Source organism: Ischnura elegans, chromosome 7, assembly GCF_921293095.1.
Source record: "Ischnura elegans chromosome 7, ioIscEleg1.1, whole genome shotgun sequence".
In the NCBI taxonomy this organism is placed as follows: Eukaryota; Metazoa; Arthropoda; class Insecta; order Odonata; family Coenagrionidae; genus Ischnura; species Ischnura elegans.
The window spans coordinates 108467936-108487688 of NC_060252.1; the positions used below are offsets into that span (position 1 = coordinate 108467936).

The following is a 19753-nucleotide window of genomic DNA, read 5'->3' on the forward strand; positions in this document are numbered from 1 at the left end:
CTATCTAAATTATTCCTCCATGCCATTAAAGGTGGCCTTAAACGCAAACACTGAGAATTTCAAGACCTGAAATGGAAACCAACCTCAGCATCGTGATTCCTAAACAACGCATAAAATAATACAATTTAATATGTTTTTAATTTAAAAGAGGCACATGTAACCGTTGTAATTTTATGCATAAATTTTTATCATATTTTTCCGAAGATTCACCTCGAAATTTAAAAATAGCCTGAGTACATGTAATAGAAAAAATAAACCAGCTCATTAATGCAGCGGCAGTGCACGCTTAAAACAGAATCATTGGCGTTTGTTGTGAAGAGAGAGAGGGAGAGAGAGAGAGAGGCGCACTGAGTCACTTTCCCCACCCTCGTCAACACTCTTTCGCTACCCCTCCCGAGATCCCTGCCACGCTAGTCCAACGACGAGTGAACCGAAACTCACCCCTCAGACTTCGTGATGCACTGCGGCTCAAATTCAGCTCAATACTTTTTGACTCTACCTTGTGCTAGGCAAAGCCCCCTACATGCCTTAGCATTCCTCATCCTCAAATAGCTATAAGTAGGATCCAGTGCACCGCTTTCGGGTTTTTCTCTCAGTCCGCATTCTGCTCTAGCGAAGTACGAGTCTCACAGCTGTTCGATTGGTGTTAAGAGATGGATTGTCTTTTGTTGAAGAGTGGAGGTATGTGTTTTACTTATACCTATTATTCCATTATGCTTCTTCATATTATATGATTAAGTTTTGCACGTTGGGCTTAAATTTAAAATATATACTTTTGCAATGTGATATAATCACAATTAGTGTAGTTTTTGCAGAACTTATCTTTGGGGTTTAACTCTCTAGACCCTGCAGCAATGACTGTTCACGCGATAAATTACTACGCAAGAATATAGGAAAGAATGCATGTGCCGAAAATGTACGTGAAAATGTACCAACTAACCACCCATATTTCACAAATTTATTATTAGAATATTGAATGTCTTCCAATTTGGTCCTCCGATTCGCACAAGTTTTCATTGATTAGAAATGTTTAGCATGAACTTATATAGCTAATCTATCATAAAAACAGTATTTCAAGAATGGCTTGGATTTGCATAGCATGAATTTACGCTGTCTCCTCTAGATTGTAGACTACCACTTAAAGATTTAGCATTTCTTTTCACTGAAGTGGATGTAAAGTGTCATCGGTGGAATTTATTTTTTGGGTTATAGCTTTAGTATCATTGCTTGTTTTCCAGGTTTTACGAGAGAGCAGTTAAAAATTCAATCAATCAATCGACTCGATGAAACGACAGGCAAGAACAAGCTTCCATCGCTCCCTTTCTAGCCGTCAGCTACTGACTGTCAGAAGAATATGTGTCTCAAGGAAATATTGTGAATTATTTTACTGCGTTACTCAATTGACGGAATGAGTGCCTGTCTAGCTATACAGTGAAGTGAAAGTTTCAAGTCAGTTCAAAAATCCATGGCCAGTTATGCGTTGAATGTGAAGTGTCGGTGAATATGTGCATTTCTGGGAATCGCCGATAAACAGCTGAGCTCTGCCGCAGATTAACATGCCATCGAGTGAAAGGTAAGCCTTTTCCTCTTACACCCAATGTGAAACTTAAACATTTTTCCAGAAAATTATTTGAATCCAAACTATATTTTGTGCACTCTTTTTCTGACGAGAATATGAATCCTTTTACACTAGACTTCGTATTTTACAAAATGAGAAATTTTCCTTAATATTTAGTGTTAATGTTTGATTTTGCTATCGTTGGACAGAATTGAAAAAAAAATATTCAATCAAAAAGTTTGTTCAATAAGTATAGAATTCAGTATTTGCCCTCATAATTCTTCGTGAAAACACTAATTGCTATGGTTCTACTAAATGAATGACGGTGTTATAGGATAAATATAAACCTTCGAAATATCCGAAATCATATATTTTATGCTCCGAAAGATTAAGCGGTAATGCGTCATTATTAAAAAACGTTCAAATCTAAAAAACGGCTAATGCTTTAAATCTTAGAGGTTATGTGTATACCGAGTTGACTTGGGTTGAGTGAAAATTGGGTGACAGAGAATAGAACTGAATCACAACACGGCAAAGTGAGTTTACGTGATGATCGTATTTAGATACGGGGAAATAGATAGGCCTCTCCCCTCTTCCCACTACGCTCGCATAACATAGGCTTTGCCAACCCAAGTGAGGCAGCGATGTCGGCCGTCAAGCTCCTTTTTGACCGGGTCTCTGAGCGATTTCACCGAAAATAGTGACAGGTGGATGACTCTATAAGGCTGAAGATGCTTTCCATATTTTTATCCTTGATGACATAATGCAAGAGGTTGCTAACTCTTTTACATCATTTAGCGTCATTTTGAAAATGTATACTTTCTGTTAAACCTGGCATTATCATTTTATTTTGTTACATCGCGGGACTGAGTTGAAAAAATACAATTGTAAGATTATTTTTATTGGTATTGATACAATATTTATCTCTTATGCTTTTGAGTGGCATCATGAAGACTTGTTACAGGCACGATCTCGTTTAAATTACGATGCCATGGAATATTCTCCACAAACTTTGGTACATTTCGTTACCCTCTAACAGATTCAGTACTTCTGCGTGGACATTATTTACAGTTTAAACTCCATCTTGGAGTGCAAGTTATGTGCAAACCGAGTCGACATAGGTTGCATAAAAAGGAGGGGAGAGAGAATGAAAAAACTGAATCATCACAAGAAAATAGTGGGTTGACGTGAGAAACGTATTAAGTGGTGACCGATCACTGAATCTCCCTCAACCCAGTGGATAACTCCGTGGAATACAGGCGCATTCGACGGCATCATATGCGCCTGGAATCGTTCCTTTGAGTTTTCCTTCGCATGTCTCAACGAAACGACATAAATCACAACGGGTCATGGTAAGTTTTCTCTCGAGGTGAACAAGGCAGTGAACGAGCAGATTCGATGGGTCTATTCGATGGACTCTTTGAGTGCAGTTGATTTTGAAGAAGTTTTAGCTTTTCTGGAAGAACTCTTAATCACATTGCTAGAATTTGATTTTCTTTCGATCGAGAAGGATATTCTCCTATCTTGATTTAAGATGCCGTTGCCACGTTGCCGTTTAGGCGAGAGGGGAGAATTAGTCGACTTGATTGAGGCAGGCCGAGGAAATATCGCGAAAGCTGAATGTATATAGAAGTACCGTGTACCAATGGATGATACGCTACAGGGAGGGTGATGAGGTATTACAAAATCGGAGATATTTAAGGAGACCTAGTTGCACAACTGCATATGTTGGTGCATTGTATACCTGCGCTGTGCTCTAATACAATTTACAACACTTAATTTTACGAATTGGTTCTCAAAACAATTGATAAGAAATTGGTATATCAAATTGCAGAAAGTTAAATTCTTTTTGCTACTGGCTAGGAAAAAATGTTTAATGTTTTTCTATCCATTGAATTTATAATAATAATAATAATATATAATAATATATAATTTATTCCATTTACAATCAAATATTAAATTTTAGAACATACTTAAATATTTTGGAATATATAGGTACCCCTTTTAGTAGTTTTGGGGCTACCATCATAAACTTTTTACATAGGTCTGGTGCTAGCACACATGAGAAGTAAAATTTCTTTGTATTCAGTTATTTGTTCTATTGCCGATTGCATTCATTATTACAAAACGTATTTCAAATATTTGGACAAGGATAACTATTTTTCTTATTTTTCTTATATAAACGCATAATTACATACATAGAATATACAATATACCTTTTATTGTAAACTTTTTAACCCACCTTTCTTAGTAAAAACTCTACTTCCTCACACATCATAAGCCATTTTTTAACGGCGGATTTAAATCCCCATCTTTTTTCCGAGTTTGCTACATTACTCGGCAACATGCTAAACAATTTAGGCCCTAAGTAATTGTATGACTGTCGATAAATTTCGGTCGTCGGCCTAGGTATATGGAAGTTTCTCCAAGCTCTAATGTCATAGTTTTGTGGTCGGGCCTTTTCACCACTACGGTTATAGAATATTCTAAGGACTTTATAAATGAATAAATGCCTTAGTGGGAGGACATCTAATTTTTTGAATAGAGGAAATGAGTGGCTTTTCCTATACGATCGTGTTATAACCCTGATAACCCTTTTTTGCGCCACTATCAATGGTTTAATGTTGATAAAATATGCTCCACCCCAGCAGGCTATTCCGTATTGCAATCTTGAATTAACGAGAGCATAATATACCATTTTTAACACTGATTCAGGGCATATGTATCTGAGGAAGTAGAATTTTCTTACAATAGTAATCATTTCTGATTTTAATTTATTTATGTGAGACTTCCATTTACAATTTTGGTCAAAATATATACCTAAATATTTTATGTGACTAACCTGTTCGATCAAAATACATTTATCACAGGAAGTAACATTATCTTTTATACAATTTGCACATTGATAGTATAGTTTACTTTTGTTTGAGGTAGATTTACTCATGCTAAACATAATATATTTCGTTTTTTCACTTAACAACATATAATTAGCCGAAAACCACATATTGAGTGTTAATAGATCACTTTGTATGTGTTCATATAGATCATCAACACTATTAACAGAGTAACTTAGTGCAGTGTCATCTGCGAATGACGTTAATTGACCTTTAAACCTGCCAGCACATAAATTGTTTACATATATTAAAAACAGTATGGGTCCCAACACAGAACCCTGTGGGACACCACAGGTGAGTCGAATCTTTTCACTGTAGCAATTTTTGAGACGCACACATTGATCTCGATCACAAAGATAACTTTGAAACCAATCATATGCGGTTCCACGTATACCCGCTTCCCATAATCGATTCATTAGTATGTTATGATTAATGGAGTCAAAGGCTTTGGTAATGTCTACAAATAAGCCAGCAACTCTACAGTTCTTATTCAGTCCGTCGTTCAGCTCTGAACAGAATTTTAATAATGCATCCTCTGTACTCTTACCACTCATAAATCCAAATTGGTTTTTATTGAAAAAACTATGCTGATTTAGAAATTTAAGAAGTCTGACTTTAACAACTTTTTCTATTATTTTAGCAAATACAGATAATAGGGATATTGGTCTGTAATTATTTACGTTCATTTTATCACCTTTTTTAAAAATTGGTATCACTATTGCAGTTTTTAATTGTTTAGGAAATATTCCAGTATGCATACTTAGATTAGCAATATGGGCAAGGACCTCCGAAATATTTGCATTTACTTCTTTTATAACTTGTGTGGAAATATTATCAACACCTTTAGATTTTTTAGACTTTAATTCCTTAATAATGCTGCTAATTTCTTTCGCATCAGTAGGAACAAAAAACAGTGAGTCAATTGAATTGGAGGTTGGGAATATTTCTTTGTATTTATTCGTATTACTTTCAAAATAATTGTTCTGGGTCAATTCTTGAATTACTTTACCATAATGTGAACTAAATTCGTTTACAATGTCCTGGCACTTAGTGACAACGATACCATTACTAGTTCTAATTTTTACACAATTTTCATTTCCTTGCTTTCCTCCCGTGAGTGAATCTAAAATGCGCCATTGAGCAGCGGTATTATTGACATTACTATCAAATAGGTCCCTGTAATACTTTTCTTTGCGCTTTTTAATATCATATTCTAATCTTTGCGTGTACGATACGTAGTACCTATTTAGCTTTTCATTTTCAGGGTGTTTCCTCATTTTTTTATACAGAAAATTTCGCCTAGAAATTCTCCCGCACAAAGCGTGAGTCATCCATGGCCTCTTCATTCCTCCCGATCTGTTACTGTCTGACACGTATTCAGCTTTTTCAATGCAGCATTTCAGTTTATTTATAAATATTTCATAGGCTTCATTGACATTTTGTTGTGAATAAACATCATTCCAGTCACATCTTAGCAAACTATTATTTAGATGGTTAAAGTTTATCCGGCAATGGCCTCGATAAACTCGTTCGTATATATTAATGGGTACATTAATATTTAAAGAACATGATACAGCATGATGGTCTGTTAAACCCCAATCGTCCGCTCTTCCCTCATACTTATAGTTATCTCTACTTCTGCAAAAAATGTGATCTATACATGTACTACCCGTTTTGCTAATTCTAGTTGGTACTCGAATAAGCTGGTCCAGTCCATGACTAGCCATAAGGGTTTGATATTCAAAGGAAATATCGTTGGGTTGTAATATACATAAATTAATATCACCAATTACAATTAAATTCCTCTCACTAGAGATGGTTAATACATTCTCCAATTCACTCAAAAAATGTTCAACAGGATTAAAATTAAGTCTATATACACCAATAATGCTTATCCAAGAAGAATCATTTATCCCTACTGATATTTTAACCATATCAGCAGTTTTTAATTCACCCAGATCAATAGAAGAACACTCATAAGTATCTGCTACATATGCAATAACTCCTCCAGCCCTATAGTTATTGTTACACACATCAAAACTCCGATAGCCAGTTATTTGATACATAGATACTTCAGTGTCATTGACCCAAATTTCTGTCAAAACAATTACAGCGGGTTTTATATCGAGATTAATTAGTTGAAATACAAATTCATCAAAATTAGCTCTTAGACTTCTTATATTTTGGTGCAAGACAAGGAACCTGCCACCATTAAATCCATTATCATTAACAGTACTCTGCATTTTGTTAGTAAAGATAGGTTGAAGACATACATAACTCACTCACAGAATGCTTACAGTTTCTCCAGGTCATCAGAGGATTTCAGAGTGATTACTTGATCATTCTCCTTCTTCCTCATGAGTATTGTCCCATGCCTTAGCCATAAATATTTGTATCCCTTTTATTTCTTCGCAAGACGCGCAGCAGCGAAGAGTCTCCTCCGACCTGGACTCAGGCTCTCGTTTATGTACACCGGAGTATCGGTCGCCAAGCCCAGGTGCCGTGTGGAGAAGGTCCTTTTCACTCGCCTCTTTTGAAGAATTTCTTCTTTTGTATACCTACGGACGAATTTGACTATGATACCTCTCGTTCCGCCTTCGTGTCCCTTCTTTCCCAATCGGTGGCATGTGTTCACCATATCGTCGGTTATTTTAACACCAAGGGCGTCCCCCACACTTTTCACGATTTCTAAGGTATTTTCATTTGGTTGCTGGGGAATGCCGTGTATTTCAAGGTCATTAACGCGAGAATATTGCTCTTGGTCGTCTAACCTCTTTTCTAATTCACTCACTCGAGATTTTAAGCCAACATTTTCTTGCCTAAGTAAGTCTATTGTCGCTAAATATTCAGCAATCTGCGTTGAGTTTTCTTGAAGCACTTTAGTATTTTCATCTAATCTATTGTGCACAAACTCAATAGCCTTGTTCAAGTCCAATTCCATGCGTTTCCTGTCCTCTTTAGCTTCTTCTAGAAGGTTTATAATATGAGAGATACTAGCAGTGTCCGTATCCGCCAGTGGAACTACTGACATGCTCTTACGTTTTTCCGCAGCACAGGTAGGACAACGCCAACTTTGCTTTTCAGCGCCAATATACTCGATATCCTCTTTGGACAAGTGAACACAAGTAGCGTGACACTGAGTTTGACATTCACTGCAGGTAATCCTTAGCTGGCGCTTAAGAACATTCACATTACATACACTGCAATTAGCCATTTTAAACTGCGGTTTCCACTTAATATTAGTAACTCGAGCTTCTAAATTGAGTAGGAAGTTATCCTCGTAATTGAATGCACTTATACTCTGGACGCAACTGAACACATCACTAAGGCACCTGCCTGTCTCGAGCGAAGCACCAGCCCACGTCTGTCTCGCGTGGAAGCTCAACCATGACTGCTCGCGGGATTTATCACGCTCAATTTATCACGGGAAATTGTGTTTTGGTCATTTAAATAAGTAGCAATCATGTGCATGTGCATTGGGAAAATATTTTCAGTCCCAATTGACGAACCAAAATCTCTTAAAGTGATAATTGTTTAGGTAGTTAGAGTGATTCCTGTTCCTTTCTATTGCTCGAAATCGTATCCTGCCATTTATGCCTTGCAGATTACGCTTAGCGAATATTTCTGCCTTTAAATTTCCATATACTGAGGGAGTGGGCTCTAAATGAATTTCATAACGAGTGCCGGATTAGTTGCGAAGAATAAAAGGAAAGGAGGATTAGAGGGATATAGCGGGGAAAAAGGAAGGCACGAGGGTTAAATTAACCATTCCATGCTAAGGATATTGAATGCACCAATATTCTGATGAACAGTACGAATTGCGTTCGAGGCCTGCAAATTCACCGTCACAGCCTTTGTTGCTGAAAAAAGACCGAATTTGAACTTCCCTCGTCTGGTTCCAAGGATTATATACCGTTAGAAAGGGAATAATTTCTCTTCTGAAGCGATGGTGGCGTCACAAAGTCTGTTGGGATACTTTTTCCCCCGTAGTACATATCGCGTGTAGTTTGATAAAGGTAACATAAAGCCTTCTCCCCTGCATTGAGATAAACTCTCCTGGAATATCACCTACTCCTGGGGCCTTATTCTTTCGCAGGTCTTATTGCTGCTTAGAATTCCGATCTTGAGATGCTTGATCCAATGTAATCCCTTTCTATTTCACTTTTCTTTTCGATAATTTTTGAGCTGAGTTTGCTTCCACTGTGCCGCTCCTCCATGTATGCTTCCCATCTCTTCTTCGCTATCCCTTACGCTAGATATCACATCCTAATCTCCATTCCTTGAAACCTTTCCTCACGATTACTTAGAATGCTTATATTTTACCCTGTAGGAGATTATTTTGCACGTCTTCGAATGTGGTCATCACCCACGGTTCTCTGGCTTTCTTCGATTTGCTACAAATATTATTCTTTATGTTCCTGTACCATGCGTCTTCTTCCTCAGTTTTCGCATTCTTATACTTTCACCGTTTCTGAATGCCACCAAAGTTTCTGAGAGGTCTAGGGCTTCATTTGTGATCCACGACTATTTATTTACAAGTCATCTCCTCCCTAAAACTTCTCTAGCGATCACCTGATTGTTGATTGTTTTCAAGTCATTCTTTACGGATTCCTCAGCCTGATCTAATCCTATCTTTCTCTTCAATTGCTTCCTAAAATGTTCGTCATTTTTCTCGACTGCATTTGTTTCTCTAGTTTCCATTAGTTATTTACTGATTTATTTAATTTCTTTGATTTTAGATGGGATTTGATCATCGTCTGATTATGATCGATTTAGATATATGTAGCCCCGGGTGGTGGTCACCGTTTCTGAATGCCACCAAAGTTTCTGAGAGGTCTAGGGCTTCATTTGTGATCCACGACTATTTATTTACAAGTCATCTCCTCCCTAAAACTTCTCTAGCGATCACCTGATTGTTGATTGTTTTCAAGTCATTCTTTACGGATTCCTCAGCCTGATCTAATCCTATCTTTCTCTTCAATTGCTTCCTAAAATGTTCGTCATTTTTCTCGACTGCATTTGTTTCTCTAGTTTCCATTAGTTATTTACTGATTTATTTAATTTCTTTGATTTTAGATGGGATTTGATCATCGTCTGATTATGATCGATTTCGATATATCTAGCCCCGGGTGGTTTTTGCAGTCCTTTATTTGGTTCCTGAACTAAATATAGCCAATTTGAAATTTTTGCTTGCCTCCTGACAATTCTAATACATTTCTACTGCGAATGAAATATCTTAAAAGTGTGTTGCCCACGTTTATTTGTATTCTGTGAAGAATTCTTTGAGACTTTCTCTTCTTTCATTTCGAATTCCTAATCCATATATTCCGGTTATTATTCCATCCTGGCAACAGCATTCCAATCACCTAAAGCGATTAAGTTTCGTTACCAATTACCAGTTAGAATACTTCTGTGATATTTTCGTAGACGTCTTCAACTTCTTCATTCTCGTAGTCTGTCGAAGGATTGTATACCTGTAAATCAGCAATGGGAATGCTGATTTACCTTCGACACCAAAGCGGTGAAATACTGCCATAAACTTGAATAACACTTTCACAGTGGTGCATGCGAGAGGAAAAATTGATTTCCTAGGAACCATAAGCAACTCACTCATTTTCATATATTCCTACGCCATTACTATCGGTAATGAATATATCTTCAATATAGCTTTCTGATTACTTTTAAGTTCAAACTTACGACTGTATTTATATCAGCAAACATATTACAATTTCATGCGGAAAACAGTAATTAAAACCATTGTGTACCATATATGACATTTTCCATACAAGCGCATAGAGGAAGAACATCAGTGAGACAAGCGAAGGATGGACGTAAGTTAAGTGCAGCAAGAATCATTTTGTGTATAACAAGAATCATTACTACTTCACTATCCCTTGCAATACATAATTATTGCTTCCCGTAGATTAACATCACATCAAAGATAACATTCTTAGAGGTCTTGTACTAATAATTTATCGTCCTTACTTAAATAGTAGGTAAATACATCAAGTACAATACAAGTCATCTTCCTCGATAAAGACAATGAAAATTTAACAATGAGGTTTATGAGGAAGGTATTTAACAACATGTAACAACAAATGCAAATATTCTAAAAACGAAAACATTAAAAATTACGACATGGTAAGCACTTCACTGAGCTAGAATCCCGGATTTCAGACGATACTCCAATACAAGAAGCAATTCTACGATGCGAGACACGCTAGTCATCGTGAATATTCCTCGATTTAATTCACCAACTCAAACGCAAAAATATGCCATGGTAAGGCACGGATGACACCTCTTGGTTTCTGGTAAGAATAGGGTGGTTTCCTTTTATTTTTTATTGCCTAAATCGATAGATTATTACTCATGGAGTGCGCATTTCACGTTCTAAGATTTTCGAATGACGATATCTATTTTTCGCGATTAAACGTAAAGTGAAAAATTTCAAGCGCGCGAAAACACGACGGCTGAGTAGGAATAATGGGAAAAGACCGTTTGACGTATTTCTGGTTCCAGCTTGCGTGAGGTGACCTTGGGGCGAGGCTTGAGCGCTGATACGACGCAGGCTGCCAGCAGGTAGCTGAGTACCCTGCTAGCTGGTAGCGCTTGGCTTAAATAAGGATTGTTATTCCCCTTTCAAACGAAGGAAACTTTCGGAACTTAGGTAATTTAAATATGTGATTATTAAGAGAGGTTTCCCTGATCTCTGTGCCTCATGCATGCATTAGTAATCTCAGGCAATATAACTCCCATCTACTCGTATAGAAACTAGGTTCCTGTGACGTCACGTGGAGTGGAATCGCATGGGCGCCAATCTGGCCTTTTTCAAATGAGGTTAAAATTGACCGTTGCCATTCGTCTAAACTGGGAATTATATAACCCAACTATTTGTATATTATGAATACACTAATGGTGGAGTCGGATCGAATGGTGGAATGGAATCGCAATCAATGCATTTCGTTTTCTGTGATGAAGGAAACTACCCTATTGATCCAAAATCATAAATAGTTAGAGACTTTTGTTTGCTATGAGTAAAGGGGAAAATGCTTGAATATGAAAGTTATTCTCAAAGTATGCATTGTTATAGCTTTATTTATCAGATTTAACATCCACACTAAGTTCAGGTGTCGCTAATGTCGGCGGACAACTTTCTCCTATCCTGATGGATGGCCATGGTCTCCACCTTCACAGACCTGAGCTGCTGCTTCCCCCACCGGGTGATGACAGGCATAACTGTTGACGGTTCTCATCTTCGAATACGGTCAATAGGCCATATTATGCATGCGAAATATGATATGCCAGTGGCTGTATGTAATATTAGAAATGCATCTGCCATCATTTGCTCGGCAGTTATTCTGGGGAGTAAACTAAAGTACTCTAATGTTCTATTTGGGTGATATGGGTGGTGTTAAATGTCAGCTCACATTTTTGAACTTGAGAGTGGGTTTACTGTGCCTCATTATTTAAAAAATATTTTATAAAAATTTGGAGTTTAAATTGTTATTACTAATTTAGTTGCCTTGATATAGCTAAGGAATAGTGAAACTTGCCAGTTATATGTCATTCAATGTAGTGGGCACTGAGCATGCGGAGGGGCTGAAGTAAGTTTAATCATACTGGAATGGTATTAAGTGGGATTTTCTCTTCCAATCTATATCCACCATTCTTACCTATTGAGTGAAAATGAGGGTTTATTTTGAAATAAAAAATTACCAAGCATGAAATCTATGCGTGCATGATATTACGCTTTAATTCAATTCGTGTTTGAGCATATTTTACGCTAACTTATTAACTTCATAAATGTAACGCACGTTATAAAGCGGTTTATATGGAATGAAAATTCACCTAGTTAAGAGTTAAAGTATGCAATGATGCATGTGTTATGTTAAGAAAAGTATTACATTGCCTCGTCATTGCCATTATTTTATTATTTAAACCATTAATGCCCAGACGTATCTTTAGATACGCCACACTTTAAAAATTCCTAAATACTCTCTGGTTTGTTGTTAATGCGATTTCTTTACGTAATATGACAGAATAAAGTCTTCAAATGGAATACAAGTGATTTAGATTATTTAAGCCAATATTTGCAATTGTTATGCTTACTTACACATGGCTGGTCATGAACTACTCAGAAATCGCTACGCTATGGTCATGTGCAAATTAAATTTTCACATAAACCATTGAGTTATCTGAATCCAGTTTTTACCTGTTTTATTTTAAATGTATAAGGAATATTATCTTTTTAAAGAGATTCATTTTTCTTTCAAGCTCATAACATAACTAATCAGTAAAGTTTTGACGTATCTAAAGATACGTCTGGGCACTTGTGGCACCAAAAATTCAAGTTTTGACTTAGGTTTCATTCTATTTATTGATTAGATGAATAAGTAATAATTTTATAAACCTAATCATGTGATAGATCGAAGACAGTTCTATATTCCTGCCATTTCATGAAGTATAATATTGAACAATCAGTTAAATACAGCAAAACAGGAATTTTCTCAGAATTGTTTTGCATCCTCATTTGAATTGTGATAAAGTACCTTCATTGGAAGCAGAAAATGAGCCAGTATTGGGTTTCTGGAAACGCAAATACTCGCAATATCAAGTTGCCTACCCTGGCACAGTTGCGGATACAGAAAGGAATTCAAGGGGGGCACAAAAGATATCTTGAGCTATCTTTGCTTGTATCGTAATGAAAAATAATCAAGTCACGTGCAAAGTTTAGGAAAGTTTTATTTAAAATGATTATAAACAATGCATTATTATTATATAAATTATATAATTATTATATATACAAGGCAATGCCATCTTATGATATGAAATAGTTACAATTGTAGTTCTTCCCTGTTAGGCAATGCGGGCGGCCACGTAAGAGGGGGGCGCGCTCCCCCTTCGCCCCCCATATGTATCTGCCACTGTCATGGCATTACTTGTATTCTGTATCGCCGACGAAAGGAATGGATTGATTACTTTGTTTCTCGTTCAACTTTCCCCTGGCAATAATATCCAAATTGCAAGCCGGAAATCAGTGTACGAAATAAGCAACTTTGGTGAACATTGATAAAGAAACTTTGTACTACGCTCCATCACCAAAAACTCCGTACTTTGTATTCAAGTTCGAGTCTCCGAAAGATATACCTGAAATAAGGAGGAATCTGCGCTTTAAAGACTTTTCAACCGTCTCTTCTGTAAATACTTTTTTGTTACTTTTGTTGCACACCCCTTGCTGTGTAAGTCAAGAAAACAGCATAGGGGCTCCCATTTACCGCTGAGAAGAGAAGAGAACCTTAGTGATGGAGCAGAGGTGAAACATATCTGAAATAGCTCTAACATCAGCGCTGTCAGCAGAAAAATTTCAAGACAAATTTTCTGAGCAATTGTTAAAAATGTTAGTACATTTTTCGTATGTACAAATCGAAGCGATTTATGAAGTGTTTGGAATATTGCTTCTCTCAGGTCACCGTCTACTTAGTTGATGACTTTATCGGAGGTCATCTCCAGACTGCACCATCGAAATACTTTCTCAGTCAATGCGAAGGAACAGGTTTGAAGAAATGTCAAGGTTTCTGCATCTGGCAGATAATTATTATAATGGGAAGAATGATGGCAAGGATAGGCTATATAAAGTTCAACCTTAGTTTGAGATTTTGAACTAGACATTCAAAATTGTGAGCGCTGGAGAATTCTGTTTGGTGGATGAATCAATCAACCTCTACTATGGTAGATATGGCTGCATGCAATATATTAGAGGGAAACGAGTATGATTTTGGATAAAATTATGGTGTATTTTCGAATCAAGTCAACCTTTACCATGCTGTAACCAACCTTCGGAGAACAGATCTTGGTCAATGAGATGTACTTTTAGGACAAGTGGATGAGTGAAAATTACCACCAGGTACAAACATATTTGTTGACAACTTATTCATATCAGAATTGATTACTATTGGCATACATAAAAAATAAAAACTCCTGTTTGTTATTCTGTTTCCGAAATGCCAGTGGCGATCGCGGACTACAATTCTCATATGGGTGGAGTGGACATGTGTGATCAATTCCTGGCAAATTACCGGACAAAAATCAGGAATAAAAATGGTGGTTCAAATATTTCGGATGAGACTTGGATGTATCAGTTGTACAGGGATGGTTACGGTATAAAAAACTCGGATACAGTATCACACTGCTGTAAAATTTCAAAATGCAAATGTAAATTGTTCACGTTATAATACTATAATAATACTCAAAATTATTTTATTTGATGCATAATAATACAAATTCAAGTATTAAAAACTACTGATGAAGGCATGGGTGATGAATTACATAGCAAAAATAAGCATCAACACAATTAAATGATAATGCACATTTTTGACCCCTTAAGAGCCCAGATGTATCTTAAGATACGTGTAGGATTATATACTATGCGAGTGTTAGAGATTTAAAAAAATATTTTTTCCCGCATGCCTAATCATAATTTAAGCACAAAAAAGTAAAATTTTTTGAAAAAAATCTTCTGAGCATTAATGGGTTCTCGTTTATCAATGAAGTTGGACTTATAAAGTCTGTCATTGAAGGAATGGAAATCTAGTCAGATTTAATTTATTAATAATTACATTCACATTAGGTTAGTATGCAATGAATAGGGTGGAGATTTTTTTTGCTAATTTTGGTTGGGTATAAATCCAACCCTTGGAATGTAGTAATCAGATCACGCATCATAATGGCTTTTTCGATAGATTTTCCTGAGGGTTGCTGTTTTTCCAGGTGCGATAGAGCTGCTGCTGGTCAGTGCATGGGTTATACTTTAAGAACATAAAGTTTCTGTTTATTTGTACTATTTTCATGAATTTTCTTTCATTTACTTCACACTTTGCGTATGTTATGAACCTGCTATTTCCCCGAAAATGTTAAACCCAATTTCAAAATTGACTAAATATTTAGTTCAACATAAAATGGTATCATGTTGCAACATTTCCTGGGTATTTCTCTATAATTCCAGGAATAATCTCTTTATTCACAGAAATGATTCCGTAAATTTTAATTTTGACTTATCTGTAATTTTCTCTATCTTTTGAGCAAAGCAAATTTTCGATATGACAGGTTTCTCATCTCAATGGCAATTTTGCACGTACATAGCAAAAACGTGCATCAACACAATTAAATGATAATGCACATTTTTGACCCCTTAAGTGCCCAGATGTATCTTAAGATACGTGTAGGATTAAGTACCATGCAAATGTTAAAGATTTAAAAAAAATATTTTTTCCCGCATGCCTAATCATAATTTAAGCCAACAAAGTAACCTGAATTCTCTTTTTATTTCTTTCCAGAATGAAGTCAAGGGAATACGTGTCTTCGGAGCGACGAAAAGTGAAATGAAGAAATTCAATTGTTCGGCTATGGAGAGGAAAGGAAGAAATAGGCCTCAATGAGAGGCCTTCGGCTAATGAGTGTTATTATTTGTACAGTGTTCTAGTTTTAAGTTTATACGTGTTTCACACATGCATTACACATTTTGCCACACATAACATAAGGTATGAAACGAGGTATAAAGGTCGACTATAAGTTACGAGTTCCCTGAAAGAACGAAATGAAAAGAGTCAAAATTGACTCCGATGGTAAATAATGAGTACTCAATGGTGAATTAGTTGCAACTAATCAGAGGTTAAGGTAACTGGTACCAAATCATGTGAACAAAGAAATGTCCCATAAATCAGTGGCCACGAACAAGGTTGAGAAAATGATGAAAATAGTGCCAAAGTAATGGTACCAAAATGAATAATAAAATGGCATGCCTTATAAACCATGGTTAATTAGATTATGAGCTCAACTAGATTAAACGTAGGTAGGGGTGTGTGTGTTATGGTTAATTTTTCGTGTGTTTCGGTGTTTGCATTTAGAATTTGTTTTGGGGAGTGTTGGGAGGGAGTGTTATGCATATTTTTGTATGTGCCTACTAATCCTACCTCTCCACAGAGTCAACTCATCGCTGGATTCGAAGAAAAGAAGACAGAAGAGGACCGCAACAAGAAGATAATGCATGTGTTAGCTTTGATTTGGACCGTTAAGGTCGAATAATTTGCGTAACGTAAGGGTAGGTGACTAAATGCGTGCGTTAACTTTAGTCTTTTGAACCAAGTTCTGGTATCCACGCTAATCCATTGCAGCCTGCAGGAATGGGACTTTCACTTGGTTTAAATGCAAAGATACCTCCTGTACGTTGTGGTGGAGTGCATGCGAGGATCTTGGGGATTTCGAGTGCGAGGGTATTTTATTTTTGTATGTGCATACTAATCCTACCTCTCCACAGGATCAAGTCATCGCTGAATTCGAAGAAAAGAAGACATAAGGCAACGGCAGAAGAGGACCGCACTAGAAGATCGTGAATGCGTTAGCTTTGATTTGGGTCACTCGGACCAATATATTAGCGTAACGTAAGGCTAGGCGATTACATGCGTGCGTTAATTTTAGCCTTTTGAACCAAGGTTTTTGTATGCACGCTAATCCATTGCAGCGTACAGTAGTGGTACTTTCACTTAGTTTAAGTGCAAAGTCCCCCTGTATGTTGTCGTGGAGTGTATACAAGGCTTTGGGGATTTTATATTTGTATGTGCCTACTAATCCTACCTCTCCGCAGGTTTGTCATTCCCGGTTAAGAAGAGACGAAGACAGAAGACTACTGCCTAAGAAGACATCGTAATGAAGACGTGGCTGAGAAGAAGTGCAGCGAAGTCGTCGCTGGATTTCAAGATCAGAAGAAAATGGTCGAAGAGGACAACATGTTTAGGACAGTGAATGTGTTAGCTTTGATTTGGGTCATTAGGACCAAAATATTGGCGTAATTTAAGGCTAGGCGGTTTTAAGTGTAACTATGCTAGGGTTTGGGGATTTTAAGCGCAAGTGCTTTTTATATTTGTATGTGCTTACTAATCCTTCCTCTCCACAGTGACAAGTCATCCCCGGAATTGAAGAGGAAAAGTTTGAAAATATACAGCATGCTTCTCCGCCTATTGAAGGAAATAAATTGCTGGCGCAATCACCTCACAGTAAGATTCCATATTAATTTACCTCTTTCAAATTTAAAACTATACAAAATTAAGGGAGGAATCGTTTAATCTCAAATGTTTTAGCTGCCTTTTTTTCATTTTAGTTCTAACATTTGTGTCGCATACATTACGTGTTAAAATTCAAACTTTTATGAGAAAATGTTGGAAAACAAAACATTATACCCAATTTTTGGTCAAGCGGTGCAATTTTTAAGTCAATAATACTAGAAACTAATTTTGCTATTTTTTGCACTTAAAATCCATTTTTAAGCGAAAAAATATGTGTATCATGATTTTTCTACTGATATACGTTTCTATTTCATCATTAAATACGAATGTTTAAGTCATTATGGCGTTGCAATTTTGAGTGTTATTTCTAATATTCACTTATCTCTTCACAGCTGCAACTCATCCCTGCGAATAAAGGAAAAACTGACTAAGAGGCAATACCACTCTGGATTAGGAAAGCAATATGAACGGGCCGGAATCACCTCATGGTAGGAATGAATTTAATTTTTTCCATTTCTACTAAACAATATGGTTTACCACTTCATATGAAATTCAAAAACATTTTTCTGTAGATTCATAAAGGAGTAGCAAGTCATTTCTTTTGAATTGGTTCAATCTTTTCCCCTTATCGCATTATATCCTTCTTATTTGAATTCAAAATTTACTAGTAATGTAAATATCGACTAAGAAGTAGTAATTTATTTATCTGTAAACAAAAAAATAGCATGAGAAGACAATCTTCGAATCATTTAGTCATTATGTTTTTTAATGGTGTTCATTTCCAAAAATGAAACATGATGGGAACCTTTCCATCATTGTTTTCTAATGAAATTAAAATTAAAACATATCAATAATCATCAATGGTCAGCAATCCTAAGAATGGTTTGACTCAACTTTCCTCTTCTGCCAACTAAAATTTTTCATATGAGTTTTTTTTTTCCTTTTTGCATCTTACTTTAGCTGCTCTTTATATTGTATTGAACCATAATTTTAGCTGGGTTCAATTTTTTCTTAGCTTATATGCTTAAATTTACCGCCATAAGAGGGAACTTTTTTTGGAAGAACAATATCCTCACCTTGGCTTTTTGCTTATAGTGTTCCTCATGCTCCTTCTATTGCTAGTTATTCTCCTTCTCAATTAACAGAATTCATTCTCTTCTCCCAGTTTTTGTTTATTTGATTCATAATTCGTGTTTACTGCAAACATTGGAATTGAATTACATCGGTTTTCATATTAATCCTTCATTGAGGGAAAACTATGTTGATAGCTCCTTTTCCTCAGATAATTATCAATATTAAATTATATATAAAAATTATAATTAAATTTCATTTATGATCAAAGTTCACGTATAAGTTATGTATGAAATCAGTTCATTGAAATATACAAACAGTCATTGTGCTACAACTTAATGCACACGCAGTATTATTACACATAAAATTTAAAATAATTTTATTCAGCTACCTTCAGGCACCTTATGTCGCATAAAATAGTGGATGAATTGCTTTTAATTGCATCATTAAATATATTTAACCGAGAATAAACTGCGAATCGATAGTTGATTTCATAGCGAGTAAAATTTATGCTTTCTTTTCAATAGGTGACTCTGCTGGAAACTGCATTTTCCTGGACAAGATGTTCATCGAACTGTATCCCAAGGTTGAAGAAATGAAGCAGAAGGCATGGTGTTGTGTTGTTTTCATCAGTGGACTGTTGACTATTTGTGTGTGCTTTTTGTGCTTATTGCTGTGTGTTTTATTGTTAATTATTTATTGTAATATGTTGTTTATTTACAGCATTTCGTGGGATTTAGGCAGGAGAGTAGGAAACGATCTACTAGGATATTAGGACCAACTTAGTTCAAAGGTCGTCATGCGTAGTTTATCGCCGTTAGATAATACCTCATTAGTTCTTAGGTCGTTGACGTACGTATCTTAGGTAGGAGTATTATTTTTACGTTCGGATTTTTAGATGTCGGTTGCCACTACTATAGTTACTTAGTATAGGTTGAATCGTAGTTGTGTGAATGCTGCATCTTGATTGATGAGAGTGAGTGCGTGAGTGATTTTGTGTGCCTGCTGTAGTAGTAGTAGTACTAACACTAACTGTCCCTTCCTTCACTATCGATCCCTTCCCACCCTCCCTCCCCCTCAAACCCACACTGCTCCCTCTACGTGGGGAGGGGGAGTAACAGAGGAAAGTCTACCATTTAATTGATAATGTGATGCAGTTATTTCTATCTACT

The 19753-nt window shown here is 36.3% G+C and overlaps 2 long non-coding RNA genes across 2 annotated transcripts; both read left to right on the top strand.

The window, feature by feature from the left end:
- The first annotated feature begins 601 nt into the window (after window positions 1-601).
- Window positions 602-16336, top strand: LOC124162730. Its single transcript, XR_006865656.1, has 3 exons — window positions 602-681; window positions 1239-1573; window positions 15786-16336. It is a non-coding gene; the product is annotated as an uncharacterized LOC124162730 (long non-coding RNA).
- A 730-nt stretch (window positions 16337-17066) lies between these two features.
- Window positions 17067-19196, top strand: LOC124162940. The gene is made up of 3 exons (XR_006865711.1): window positions 17067-17501; window positions 17903-17998; window positions 19109-19196. It is a non-coding gene; the product is annotated as an uncharacterized LOC124162940 (long non-coding RNA).
- Window positions 19197-19753: the final 557 nt, after the last annotated feature.